This window comes from Bos taurus, chromosome X (assembly GCF_002263795.3).
Source record: "Bos taurus isolate L1 Dominette 01449 registration number 42190680 breed Hereford chromosome X, ARS-UCD2.0, whole genome shotgun sequence".
In the NCBI taxonomy this organism is placed as follows: Eukaryota; Metazoa; Chordata; class Mammalia; order Artiodactyla; family Bovidae; genus Bos; species Bos taurus.
The window spans coordinates 62,056,165-62,065,617 of record NC_037357.1 but is presented as its reverse complement, the minus strand read 5'-3'; the positions used below and the strand labels follow the sequence as shown (position 1 = coordinate 62,065,617).

The window sequence follows — 9,453 nt, the reverse complement described above, 5'->3', positions numbered from 1 at the left end:
TTCTAGCTCTGTGAAGAATACTGTTGGTAGCTTGATAGGGATTGCATTGAATCTATAAATTGCTTCGGGTAGTATACTCATTTTCACTATATTAATTCTTCTGATCCATGAACATGGTATATTTCTCCATCTATTAGTGTCCTCTTTGATTTCTTTCACCAGTGTTTTATAGTTTTCTATATATAGGTCTTTAGTTTCTTTAGGTACATAGGCAAAACACTCTCTGACATACATCACAGCAGGATCCTCTATGACCCACCTCCCAGAATATTGGAGATAAAAGCAAAAATAAACAAATGGGACTTAATTAACCTTAAAAGCTTCTGCACATCAAAGGAAACTATTAGCAAGGTGAAAAGACAGCCTTCAGAATGGGAGAAAATAATAGCAAATGAAGCAACTGACAAACAACTAATCTCAAAAATATACAAGCAACTCCTACAGCTCAATTCCAGAAAAATAAATGACCCAATCAAAAAATGGGCCAAAGAACTAAATAGACATTTCTCCAAAGAAGACATACAGATGGCTAACAAACACATGAAAAGATGCTCAACATCACTCATTATCAGAGAAATGCAAATCAAAACCACTATGAGGTACCATTTCACACCAGTCAGAATGGCTGTGATCCAAAAGTCTACAAGCAATAAATGCTGGAGAGGGTGTGGAGAAAAGGGAACCCTCTTACACTGTTGGTGGGAATGCAAACTAATACAGCCACTATGGAGAACAGTGTGGAGATTCCTTAAAAAACTGGAAATAGAACTGCCTTATGATCCAGCAATCCCACTGCTAGGCATACACACTGAGGAAACCAGAAGGGAAAGAGACACGTGTACCCCAATGTTCATCACAGCACTGTTTATAATAGCCAGGACATGGAAGCAACCTAGATGCCCATCAGCAGATGAATGGATAAGAAGGCTGTGGTACATATACACAATGGAATATTACTCAGCCATTAAAAAGAATACATTTGAATCAGTTCTAATGAGGTGGATGAAACTGGAGCCTATTATACAGAGTGAAGTAAGCCAGAAGGAAAAACACCAATACAGTATACTAACGCATATATATGGAATTTAGAAAGATGATAACAATAACCCTGTGAACGAGACAGCAAAAGAGACAGTGATGTATAGAACAGTCTTATGTACTCTGTGGGAGAGGGAGAGGGTGGGAAGATTTGGGAGAATGGCATTGAAACATGTAAAATATCATGTATGAAACGAGATGCCAGTCCAGGTTTGATGCACGATACTGGACGCTTGGGGCTAGTGCACTGGGACGACCCAGAGGGATGGTATGGGGAGGGAGGAGGGAGGAGGGTTCAGGATGGGGAACACATGTATACCTGTGATGGATTCATTTTGATATTTGGCAAAACTAATACAATTATGTAAAGTTTAAAAATTAAATAAAATTAAAAAAAAATAAAGGTATTCAGATCAAAGATTCAGGACTTTTCTTCTATGGCTGTTCTGTAGGAATGAATGAATGTGAGTGTATTTGTATATCAGTATAACTGTGTACTTGTGTGAATATTTCTACTCAAATAGCACTATAGGAATGTAAGTTTGTAACAGATACCTTGGTATTTATTAAAGTGATAATCAATTATTTTCTCAGGAAAATCTTTGTCAAAGGATCTATTTTCTCAATTTCATTTTAACTTGGCACTGGAAGAAATGGCACTTTTCAGTTAGTCAAATTTTAGTACAGCCAATCTATTAATAGAGCTCTTGAACTCATCTGCCTGAGTGTTTTCTCTCTCATTCTTTCTGCATTATCTAGAGTTTTATTTCCACAGTGAGTAATTCTATCTTACACACTCTCTATTGAAATACTGCACTGATCGCTCATCAAACAACTCTCTAATATTGACTTAATTTTCCCACTAGACAGATAACACACATGAGTTGATAGGAATCTTCTATTTCACTTGGCAATTTTATTACTTAGTGTTAACAAATATATTGCTACTCTTTGCTTTTAAAAACCACTCTATTAGAAGTTCATTTAGTAATCCTTAAGAGTTGAGTTTCCTCCAGTAAATTGATCAAATTGAGTTTGATACTGAACTGGTGAAAATCCTGAAAGTGTGTTCATTAAACCATAACTCATCCACTTCTTAATTTCTCAGAATTATTTTTTTTCTAACTCCATGATTCCCCAAAGCTGTTTTGTTGAAGGTAATTAATGTTATATGTACAAAATCCACTCAAGTTTTTTCACTCTCAAATTTTAGGCAGCATTTAACACTGATGATTGACTGGTCTAAGACTACCTTTGGATTATTTTCACTCTTTTGGTTGCAAGATATTACATTATTTAGTTTCATCTGCTACTTCTCGAATTACTGTTTCTTTACCTCTGTTGTTTTTATCCTTCCTTAAGTTTTCTCCAAATGTGAGCATGTACTGAAGTCTTAGTTCCTAACCACGGAATTACTGTTCTAAATTACTTACCCTGGTGAATTCCATCTCATACCTTCAATTATCTTCTCTAGATATATAGACTTGACCTATCCGATCTTCAGAGCTCAAGTTTCTTAATATAAATTGCCTTATGAACATTTCTATGAATGCCCTTCAGTTACCTAGTTACTTCCTCATTTTCCCTTGAACATAATGATTCTCTCAAATGAGGATGGGAAACTCATTCATTTTGCTCATCCCTTATATAATGATAAGTTACCCAAACCTGTCAACCTTTCCTCTTCATTTCTCACATACATCTGTTATTTTTTTTGTACATAGCAACTTTATTTCCAATATGTCTATTATTTTTAATTCAAACCTTCTAATTCTCAGTATTTCAGACTGAAAAATAATTTTTCAGCTAACACTGTGAACAAAAATTTAAATAATCACATTTCCCTATTCCTACATCATTCCAATCCTACCCACTCATTCCTATGGACTCAACAGTAACATCCTATTACTCTTTCCTATAAGCCATAGGACTTAGTACGCATACCAGCACTAGTTACACAGAGCTATCTTATCAGTTTGGCTTTTGTTCACACACAGCATGTATTTAAACTCTAGTGCTTCTTATAAAGAAGTACACACTACTTTATAACATGGACTCCTGCTCTACCCATAACTTTATTAGGCAGCAGTGTTAAGATTTCTTCAAGCGTGGTATCCTGAGTGATTCTTCCATATTGCAGTATCATAGTTCAATTACATAATAAATATCACATATAAAAATTAATATATGCTCATAAGCACTGTCAAGATATAATAATAGTTCTTTCATGAATATATTACTGTAGAATTTACAAGGTACCTCCCTTCAATTACCTCATTTAAACATCTCAACAAGCTCAGACGATGATATTGCTATAAATTTTTATATTTTTTCACAAATGACACTGAAATTTTTAAAAGTTAACTGACTTGCTTATTTCAAAATTCATGCCCTATGATATAAATATATCTATTCACTTCTGTGAAATATTGTAAAATAGAGAGCTATAAGGTGTTGATTAGAGTGTTTTTTTACAACTGTTTCTAATAAAGGAATGGATAAATATATTTCTAGTCAATGGATTATTTTTTTAGCAAGTAATTAAAAATTAAATAGGTAAAAAAATATTTTTACACCTGTATCATACATTGAACTAGACACACAAAGCATTCTCTCTCATGAAAATTACATTCATATGGGGAGAGTCAGAGATAAAATTAAACATATAAATAAGCAAGAAAATATCAGAATATATTAAGGTCTCTGCAAAAAGCGAAAAAAGAAAATGTGGTCATGTGATGATTTTGAAATGGTAGTTATAGAAGTATATGACACAAAAATATTAATTGCAATGGCTGCTGAGTGACATGTCAAAGTGATTATGCTAAAAATGTAAATTGAAATCCATTACAGCATTAAATACAAAGTATAATGGCTAAATAAAATATAATGTACAAAAAAAGAAGACTGGAAAAAATATCAATATGTTTATACTATTCATCCTAAGGCACTCTAATTAGAGGAATTTTTTTCTCCTCTTCTACACAATGCTATTGCTATTGCTAAGTCACTTCAGTCATGTCCGACTCTGTGTGACCCCATAGACGGCAGCCCACCAGGCTTCCCCATCCCTGGGATTCTCCAGGCAAGAACACTGGAGTGGGTTGCCATTTCCTTCTCCAATGCATGAAAGTGAAAAGTGAAAGTGAAGTCGCTCAGTCATGTCCGACCCTCAGCGAGCCCATGGACTGCAGCCTTCCAGGCTCCATCCATGGGATTTTCCAGGCAAGAGTACTGGAGTGGGGTGCCATTGCCTTCTCCGTCTACACAATGAGAATAATTATAATTTTGAAATAGCGTAAAAGTCAACCAGCTTGTATATGGAAGAAAAGTATTCAAACTCAAATCTTCTAGACCAGAATCTATTATTATTTATGCCACACAAAGTTTCCTATGAGGGAATGAAAACTGGTAGAAATGTGCTTATTTCATATAAAAATAGCAATAATAATATCAATAAAACAGGTTGTCACAGAATCAAAGGTATGAGCATATGAATGAAATTAACAGACAGGCACCATTTTTGCTTCAAATCTGGCAAGTTTTTCATTGTCTTAAATTTGCTAGTCTTTCAACATTTACCAAGTTTTTCAGTCAGAGCTTCATTTCATAATTTTTTAAAAATTTAAAATGAGTAAAATCTGGAAAGTGAGTGAAGTACAGCAATATTATTGTACAGTCCTATGACACATATACTGGTGATGGTATAGAACAATAACTATACTCTATCAGGTTCCTTCATGTGCTTCTAATCCCAGATACCTCTCTTCCCATTATAGACACCCTTCCCAGAAGAAGTCACTATTTTTAATTCAGTTGCAATGTATTAATTTTGCCAGCTTTTTAATTTCATAAAAAATAATATTATGCAATGTTATTTTTTGTGCTGCTTCTTTCACTCAGTTATATTTTTAATATTCAAGTATTTTAATGAAGTATTTTATTTTCATTACTATTTAACATTATACAGTGTATACCACAGCTTATTTATACATTATACTTTTAATGGGCAATTAGATTATTTCCAGTTTGGCCCTTCAATGAATAAAGTTGTTAAGAAGCTGTCAGTACTTGTTTTTAGTGGATATATGTCCTCTCTTCTCTGGGATTTATATGTACATGGAATAACAGACTTCTCAGGTGGCTCAGTCTGCCAATGCAGGACACCTGAGTTTGATCCCTGGGTAGGGAAGATCACCTGGAGGAGGAAATAGCAAGTCATTCCAGTATTCTTGCCTGGGAAATCCCATGGAGAGAGAAGACTGGCGGGCTACCGTCCATGGGGTCAGAAATAGTCCAACACGATGTAGCAACTGAAACAACAACAACAAAGAATAGAGTAGCTGAGTCATAGGATAGGTAAATATTTAGCTTTAGTCAAAACAAACAAAAAAAAACCACACACTTAAAATTCTACATGCAATGAAAAAGTAGAAACTGATTTTTGTAATAACTAAATCAGTCTTGAAAATAAGGATTTCCTAGTCAAGGCTATGTTTTTTTCCAGGGGTCATGTATGGATGTGAGAGTTGGACTGTGAAGAAAGCTGAGCACTGAAGAATTGATGCTTTTGAACTGTGGTGTTGGAGAAGACTCTTGAGAGTCCCTTGGACTGCAAGGAGATCCAACCAGTCCATTCTGAAGATCAGCCCTGGGTGTTCTTTGGAAGGAATGATGCTAAAGCTGAAACTCCAGTACTTTGGCCACCTCATGTGAAGAGTTGACTCATTGGAAAAGACTCTGATGCTGGGAGGGATTGGGGGCAGGAGGAGAAGGGGACGACAGAGGATGAGATGGCTGGATGGCATCACCTACTTGATGGACATAAGTTTGAATGAACTCCGAGAGTTGGTGATGGACAGGGAGGCCTGGCATGCTGTGATTCATCGGGTCGCAAAGAGTCGGACACAACTGAGTGACTGAACTGAACTGAACTGAAGGAAGGATAAAGAAGAATCTGGCTGATCATAATCTTATACTTGTTTCACTGCTGAATTTCATATCTTTGACTTAAATAGGCAAGATTTGTTCTTTTTGCAGAAACAGTAAAGGCCATAGTCCACACTACGTCCTTCCCAGTAGAGAAAGGAATGTAAATCAAGTACACACTATGTATTCACCACTTCAAATGCATCTTCTCAAAAGCATTATTTCCCTTCACAAATAATTACAGTCTCACAAGGTAGAAGAATGGAGAGGGGCATGGCAACCCACTCCAGTATTCTTGCCTGGAGAATCCCCACGGACAGAGGAGCATGGCAGGCTAATGTCCATGAGTTTGCACAGAGTTGGACGTGACTGAAGTGACTGAGCAAGCATGTATGCAAAATAGAAGAAAACAAATATTATAGTTTTGTTTTGCTGCCAATTTCCCTTTATATTAACAGTATTTTGAAAAATATTGTTATTATTTTAGAAATTCTTTGAATATTCTGGGTATTAACCCCTTATCTGTTATGTTATTACACACTTAATAGACTACAGTATAGTATAAACATAAATTTTATGTGTGCTGGGAAACATGCTTCATGACTTGCTATATTGCAATATTCATTCTGGAACCAAGCCCACAATGTCTGCAAAGTAAATCTATACTATATGTCCAGGTTTTCTCTATCTTCTCATGTTGTTGGGGCACTATATTCAGCTTTTCATCACTGTGGTTCATTTAACTATTTCAGGCTAAGTCTTGATGAACAATAGGAATCTAGCAATTAATATTGAATGTCCTCTACCTTCAAGAAACTCAGTGTTCTAGAGGTGGTAGCCATGCATATGAATTTTCCTTTGGAAGGGTGAAGGAGGGACCAACTAATTTCAATTATGGGAAAACAAAAGGTGATATTTGAAACTATTCGTTCTTTTTCTCACTTTAGTTCAGTCACTCCTAGAGTACAATCCAACATTTACCTACATTTAGATAAATTAATTTAAGCATATATTATTCCTTCTTTGGAGCTGAACATTCTCCCCAAGATTCCTGTCCTTCTAGCGGTTTACTATTTTTTTTTTTTTTTACTTCTGATTTTAAGGCCCTGATTTTACTGACATCTGAATCTTATTCTGTAATATCATACCAATATTTTCTTCTTCTCTGTACTAAATCATTAATAATTATTTACAACAGGCATTTTTGTGTGTAGCATACTTTACTAAAGGTATGAGCAGGTAGATGGAGAAGGAAATGGCAACCCCCTCCAGTATTCTTGCCTGGAGAATCCCCTGGGCAGAGGAGCCTGGCAGGCTACAGTCCATGGGGTTGCAAGAGTCAGACATGACTTAGCTACTAAACCACCACCACCACCATGAGCAGGTAGAAGAATCTTACATGGCAAGAACAGCAAGAACTGAAATTAGTTATTTATGTTCTTAAGGGCCTTTTTGGAACCACCTACTCCTCCATACACTTTCACTTTCACTTCTCCGTACCTTGTGTGCTAAGTCACTTCAGCCGTGTCCAACTCTTTGCAATCCTATGAATTGTAGCCCACCAGGCTCCGCTGTCCATGGGATTCTCCAGGCAACAATACTGGGGTGGGTTGCCATGCCCTTTTCCAGGGGATCTTCCGACCCAGGGGTTGAACCCACATCTCTTATGTCTTCTGCATTGGCAGGCAGGTTCCTTACCAATAGCGCCACCTGGGAAGCCTCCATAGCTTAGAATTCCATAATTTCAATTGATTATCTCTTTACTTTCTCCCCATGACCCACAAAATCTATTCACTTCTCAAGCAGAGTTTTAATTATTTTCTATTGCTGCTGCTTCTGCTGCTAAGTCACTTCACTCATGTCCAACTCTGTGCGACCCCACAGACGGCAGCCCACCAGGCTTCCCCATCCCTGGGATTCTCCGGGCAAGAACACTGGAGTGGGTTGCCATTTCCTCCTCCAACGCATGAAAGTGAAAAGTGAAAGTGAAGTCACTCAGCCGTGCCCGACTCTTAGCAACCCCATGGACTGCAGCCTACCAGGCTCCTCTGTCTGAGGGATTTTCCAGGCAAGAGTACTTTTTCTTAAACCTGGTTTCAGGACCTTATCTTCATACCTAAAAAGTTTAGTCTCTCTGCCCCTTCCCATTCAACAGCCAGCCATATTTCCTTATGTAATGCCAGCCATGGGCCCAAGACATATTTGGCTGTATTGGGCACTTGCTCACCAGTTGCGTTTAACTATGATAAAGTGAATATTACCATCAATGACTGCTTCACTGACCTCAACTACATGGTTTATATGTTCCAGTGTGATTCCACCCATGGCAAGTTCAATGGCACAGTCCAGTCTGAGAAGAGGAAGCTTGCCATCAGTGGAAAGCCCACTTTCATTTTTTAGGAGCAAGATTCTGTCAATATCAAATGGAGTGCCACTGGTACTGAGTATGTTATAGAGTCCACTGGTGTCCTCACTACTTTCAAGAAGGTTGGGGCTCACATGAAGGGTTATCCAAAAGGCTAATCATCACTGTCCCTTCTGTTGATATCCCATATTTGTGATGGGCATGAACCATAAGAAGTACAGGTCCCTCAAGATGGTCAGAAATGCCACGTGCACTACCACCTGCTTGGCACACCTGGTCAGTATCACTGTAGAGGGACTCATGACCACAGTTCATACCATCACTGCAAGCCAGAAGATCATGATGGGCCCCCAAGGGAAACTGTCCTGGGATGGACGACGAACTGCTGAGAACATCATCCCTGCTTCCACTGGCACTGCAAAGGCTTTGGGGCAAGATCGTCCTGAGCTCAATGGGAAGTTCTCTGGCATGGCCTTCCATGTCTCCATTCCCAGTGTGTCTGATGTAGATCTGACCCACTTCCTGGAGAAAGCTGCTAAATACGATGGTATCAAGAAGAGGTAAAGCAGGCACTGCAAGGCTCACTGAAGACTATTCTAGGCTATACTGAAAACCAAGTTTTCTATTGCAATTTTAGCAGTGACACCCACTCTTCCTCCCTGGATGCTGAGGCTGGCATTGCCCTTAACAGCCACTTTGTCAAGCTCATTTCCTGGTATGACAGTGAATTTGGCTACAGACAGAGTAGTGGGCCTCATGGTCCACATAGCCTCTGGGGAATAAGAGCACCCTGGATCTCCAGCCCCAGTGAGAGCGTGAGAGAGGCCCTCAGCTGTTGGGGTACTCACCTCAACTGGATCACCCCAACATACTGAGAGTATCACATCTTTCCTTCCCAGAAACCCTGAAGAGGAGGGACTTAGTGAGCCTTACCTTATTATTTACCATCAATGGAAAATACCCAGCCTAAATAAGTACTTTACTTTTCTAAATAAAGACAATTCTTTTCATGAGAGAAATTCTGTTACCAACTTTTGAACTGTATATTTTTCAATCTGCTACACACGTATTTTTGTCTTGTTTACTTTTCATGTTAACCCACTGAATGATGCATTTTATCT

The 9,453-nt window shown here is 38.0% G+C and overlaps 1 pseudogene; it reads left to right on the top strand.

Moving 5' to 3' along the window:
- Window positions 1-8,205: 8,205 nt before the first annotated feature.
- Window positions 8,206-9,115, top strand: LOC787351 (glyceraldehyde-3-phosphate dehydrogenase-like; annotated as a pseudogene).
- The last annotated feature ends 338 nt before the right edge of the window (window positions 9,116-9,453 follow it).